Genomic DNA, 6,154 nt, shown 5'->3' on the forward strand with positions numbered 1-6,154 from the left:
TTGGCTAGTCCCAGAAAATTACAGTCTTTGAATACATTTCTCAGAGGCTTCCAATCTATATTCGCAGAAATTTTGCTCGGGTCAACTCGAATACCCACAGATGAAACAACATGTCCCAAAAAACCAACCTGCCGTAGCCAAAACTCACATCTGCTAAACTTTGCAAAAAACTATTTTTCTCTCGAAGTTTGTAACATGATTCTCAAATGCTCGGCATGCTCAGATTCATCACAAGAGTAAATCAAAATGTCATCAATAAACACAACTATGAATCGGTCTAAGTACGGCCTGAAAATTCGATTCATCAGGTCCATAAAAATAGCAAGTGCATTTATTAGTCCGAAAGGCATAACAAGAAATTCATAGTGTCAGTACCTCGTTCTAAATGCAGACTTTGGCACATCTGAGTTTTTAACTCGCAACTGGTAATAACCTGATCTTAAATCAAATTTTGAATACACTGTTACCCCTTTTAACTGATCAAACAAATCATCTATTCGTGGAAAAAGGTACTTATTCTTGATCGTCACTTTGTTGAGCTGTCGTTAGTCTATACGCATTCTCATCGTGCCATCTTTCTTTTTCACAAATAACATCGGTGCACCCCAGGGAGAGAAACTCAGTCTAGCAAAACCTTTATCTATCAACTCTTTCAACCGAGCTATCATTTCTTTTAACTCTATCAAATCCATTCTATACGAAGCTATCGATATTGGTGTTGTTCCCGATACTAATTCAATACCAAACTCAAACTCTTTGATAGGTGGTAAACCCGGTAACTCTTTGGAAAATACATTTGGATACTAGCACACAATTGGTACTAATTCAATATTTGTTTCTGTCACTTTCGTATCAAGTACATAAGCAAGATAAGCTTCACACCCCTTTCTCACAAATCTCTGAGCTAACATAGACGAGATCACAACTGGCAAACTATCCAGATCATCAGAGTCAATTTTAATAGTCTCATTATTCTGACATTTCAGTTCAATTGTGTAGCACCTCTAACCCATATCCATCACCAGAATAGGGCTACAAGGCATTACTAATCAATTACAGCATACAACATACATTTCTCTTACATGAATTTACTATCACATAAATATTAATCAAACATAATCATATTGTCCCTTATAAGGCTCTACGAGACCTTAAAACATGCTTAAAAGAGATTCGGGACTAAACTTATAACAGTTGAAAACTTTGGGAAACTCATAAAATTTAAACGCATACGGGGATCACACGCCTAAGTGAACAGGCCATGTGCCTCACACCTCAACCAGACTTGCCTATGTCACAGGCCGTATGGAAATAGGGCATACATACTGGCTTGCATCACATGGCTGGAGACATGTCTGTGTGCCATGATCGTGTGAAAACTGGAGGGTATATTGACTTAGGTCACACGGCTGACCACACGCCCATGTGCCAACCCGTGTGCCACACACGGCCAATAGACACACCCGTGTGTCTAAGCCGTGTAACTCTTTGACTTGTTTTAACAAGGTTACAGCAGACACACAGTCGAGTCACACGCCCGTGCGCTCAACCGTGTAGGGCAAAATTAGGCTTGGTTTAAGCCACATTTCTCATCCTCCTCAAGCATACCTATACCACATCATTTCATTCCATTTCAATACATTCAAAGGCAACCAAAGAATGCTATTTCATAAACATTTCATGCCATTTATAAACCATTCATTCAACCCCTAAAATCGTAACCTAAAACATACCACATCAATATTTCGTAAGCAATATTTTTCACCTAACTTAGTTATTTATATTCTCATCATATTATCAACTAATTCATGCCTCAAAACGTTCCATTTCATCATCTCAAAATCAATCCACAACATGCCATCTTTCAAGCAATAATACACCTATTAACATCTAGCTAGTTGAGCAACTCATAACCATCACAAGAACCATATCAAATATGCCAAAACACAAGGCAACTATTACCACATGTATCACTTATCAAACTCATAAATCAAGCCAATTCTAATGGCCAAATACACACCAACATTACATCACTTCACAAGCCAATACACATGGCTAATATCATAACTCAAAAACCTATCATCAACTCACTAGCCTATACATGCCATATACCATAATTACAAAGCATCCAAAAGTACTAACAAGTAGTCAATAGTATAATGACGATTCTTGATGATCCCCGATGTCTGAGCTAGCTTCGTAATTTATAAAACAGGGAAAAAAACACATAAAGTAAGCTTTAAAAGCTTAATAAGCCATATACAAATAAAATTACCACATGAATCAACACCATTTCCATCAAATAGGCAAACTATGAATAAGCACATATAAGTTCACAAACCTTTCTCCAATGTATACATATTCAATGTCACATGTAAATTCATCAAATACTTCCCTTTTTAATACTCGTATGAATCTCGTACGTACCTGAGTCACTTAACTCATTTACACATTCTTTCTCGACTTGACTTTGCCCGTTGAATCCTTCAGAATTGTTAAGGATGCTCAGAAATCACATATAGCTAGTACAATGCCATATCCTAGATATGGTCTTACATGTTATCACATATCGATACCAATGTCCCAGACATGGTCTTACATGAAATCATATAATGATGCCAATGTCCCAGACATGGTGTGACAGCCCTAAAGTGACCCTAGTCGGGAAGCGAATTCGGGACCGCTAAATCGAGTCACCAAATTATTTGAACATGATATTTATTGTCTAAAATATGTGATTATGAATGTGTGAAAGTTTTAGGCTTCAATTTAGTAAATTGCATGCGAATTTAGTCAAAAGGATTTATGTGAGAAAATTTAGAAATGTGCTAGGCAAATGTAAAGTGGCCTAATAATGCATGTTGTAGAAATGGTGGGTTTGCATGTCAAATTGCCCAATATTTGAGCTAATGGCCGCCATGCTATGAGTGGAAACATGTCACAAACATGTTATATAGTGATGTATGTTAGGAACAATAAAATAATGAGTATGGGTAATAAAGAAATGGAAAAGGAAAAAAAATGTGTGTGGTTGCCCCCTCCATTGCCGTGAATAGAAGAAAGAAAAAGAAAAAAAATGTGTCCATCTTTTTTTCATTCTTCTTGACCGAAAATTCAAAGGAAAGAAGGAGGAAATGTTGAAGAGATTCGCCATGCTTGTAGCTAGGTGAAGGTATGTTTGATATTGTGCCATGAGATTCATGCATGTTTTCTTTTGTTAGCTTGAGTTCTAACTAGCCCATGGTTCAAATCTCTACTATGTCATGGAGATGATATTCGGCTAAGGTGGATTTGTGTTGATGTTAATTGCATGCTAAAGGTGAAGCTTGTAATGATGCATGTGATGGTGGATTGATGACTCTTGAATCTCCTTTTTAGCATCCTTGAGTGAGACATTAAGTTCTTTGTTTAACCATGACTAAAATCGAAATGATATGGTGTTGTGATGCATTCGGCCATGGTAGAAAGTAGAGAGAAAAAAAAAATATGGTTGTTGTTAGATGAAGTAGAGTCTAACAAATGAGCTCGTATGTGCATTAGTTGCTAGATGGAGAAGAATCGGCTAGCAAGTTGTGTGCTAAGGCCGAATATAATTTTGTATATTATGGGTAATGCATGTGTGAATTAATGGAAAGGGAGAGGATGCTTTAATAGTGTATATATGTGTATTAGCCAAGTTTTGAACTTGAAACAAATGGTGTTTAGTCAATACAAGTGACCATACTTGTAGAATGTATTAAGTGTTGCAATCGGCCTTAGCATAGATGTGTATGTTCGGCCACATGAATGAGTACATGAGTTGATGTGTATGTTTGGCCATAGGTAGCTTATTGATGGCTTTAGCTTGACTTAGAAAATTCGGCCAAGGGGGAAATATTAGCTAAAATGTTGAGTTTGATTCGGGATTCCATATATATATATGTGACTCTAATGCCTAAAGTATATATGGGCTAAGTACCTTGAGCTTCTCTTTTGATGTTCGAATGAATTGTATTAAATTGCTTGATGTGATTAAAAATGCGTATGATCATTGTGTATTTGAGCTAAAAGGTGGCCATATGACGTATCAAATTCCTTGTCATATTCGGCCATAAGCTAGCAAAATGAGACTTTAATAAGTTAAATTTGTTTGAATTAGCTCAAGAGCTTAGAGGGCCACAGTTGGATAAGGGAAAGGAAAAAGTGATCGAATAGCCGTTGAAGCCGTTCGACAACATCCGAGGTAAGTTTTTGAGTAATAGAACTTAGATTATGATTTGATTAGATCATGCTCTTTGTATGTGGCTATTGAGCCGAAATTGCAAGTGTGATAAGTGTCTTGTGTTTGAGTTTTGCTAATGAAAATGAAATACGAATGTGTCATGATTTATTGTTAAATGTGCATGGTTATTCGAATGATGTCCGGGCTAAGTCCCGAAGGCTTTGTGCTAAGTGACCATATCCGGACTAAGATCCGAAGGCATTTGTGCGAGTTACTAATCCCGGGCTAAGCCCGAAGGCATTGGTGCGAGTTACTAAATCCGAGTTAAGTCCCGAAGGCATTTGTGCGAGCTACTATAACCGGGCTATGTCCCGAAGGCATTTGAACGAGTAGCTATATCCAGTTAAATTCCGAAGGTACGTGATTCGGGAATGAATGATCTTGCTGTAAAAATTTCAGTTAATACGCTTGTGAAATCCCAACAATGAGGTATGTTTCGTATGTGCTCTGAATTAGTTGAGCCCTTACAAATAAGTATTCGCTCAGTTGATAAATGAGCTACCGGCCTTTGTCTAAGTTGATCTTTGTGTATGAATATAAGGGTTGGTAATGTGAAGTAAGTATGATATTGAGAATTTGTGCATATGAAATTATCTGTTTAGCTACATGAATGCTATACTTTGGTTGTGTTTAAATTCATGGCTCAAACTTACTAAGCATTAAATGCTTACTCCGTTTTCTTTGCTTTTCTGTTTTATAGATTTTGGTTCTTCAGCTATCGGACTCGGGATTTTGAAGTCGAAGTCACCCACACTATCAAAGCTCCTTTCGGTATATTTTTGGTTGGACTTTGAAATGGCAAGTATAGGACTACCCTTTTGTTGTAGGTCATGTACCTTTCGGTTTTGTGTAAATTTGGATAGCCATGCGAAAATGGCTTAAGTATACTTTGGGCATGGTATTATAATCATTGTATGTTGTTCATTAAGAGGTATGGAAATGTTTGGAAACGATTAGCCATTGGGATGGTTAATCATGATCATATTTTGTGCTATTTATGTTAAAGGGCTAGTTGAATCATGGAAACTATGAAATAGGTAAAGCCTACCTTAAAGACAGATGCTGACAGCTGCAGTGACGTGGATGTGAAAAATCACTATAAATAGTAGGAATGGAATTAAATAGTGAATAAATTATGTAAACGAACCTTGATGAGTCTATTTTCATAGGAATGTAACGAAATGATCATATAAACAGTAGGTTAAGAGATATTTAAGTTTTCGTGAGACAGGGCTAGAACGGCTTCTGGAGTCCCCGTTCTAACTTTGGAAATTCATTATAAATTTACCAGAGATAATTAGAAGTCATTCCATATATGTACAGATTCCTTTTTGAGTATAGTTTCTATAGAAACAAACGACATCAGTATTGAAGCCCTGTACAGGGAGATATCCAAGTCGTAATGTGCAAAGGTCAGTGTAGTCAATCCCTGTAACATGGGGGACTTTAACTAATAACCTGTACAAATTGGCCCGACCAAAAATTCTAGAAAAAAATTTGTAGATGGATATATGAGTCTAGTTTCAGGAAAAAATCATGAAACTGATTTTTGAGTTGTGGAACTCAAGATATGATTTTTAAGGTGACAGTGACACAGTTAGCCGGCTGTCTGGAAATTTTTAAAATGAACTGTGCAAGTAAGTGGATTAAGCCCGTTAACCCCTCGTGTCCGACTCCGGCGACGGTCTCGGGTACGGGGTGTTAAACATGGTCTTACACGTAATCACAATACAATGCCAATGTCCCAGACATGGTTTTACATGTAATCACATCTCGGTAATCCTAATATCATGACATTTGTATCCTAAACTATTACTAAGGTTCATATGGGACTTTCGGTTATCATAACTTCGTCGATTCTTGCTCGTATTTGCTCATTCAACATTCATAACA

This window comes from Gossypium arboreum, chromosome 11, assembly GCF_025698485.1.
Source record: "Gossypium arboreum isolate Shixiya-1 chromosome 11, ASM2569848v2, whole genome shotgun sequence".
Lineage (NCBI taxonomy): Eukaryota > Viridiplantae > Streptophyta > Magnoliopsida > Malvales > Malvaceae > Gossypium > Gossypium arboreum.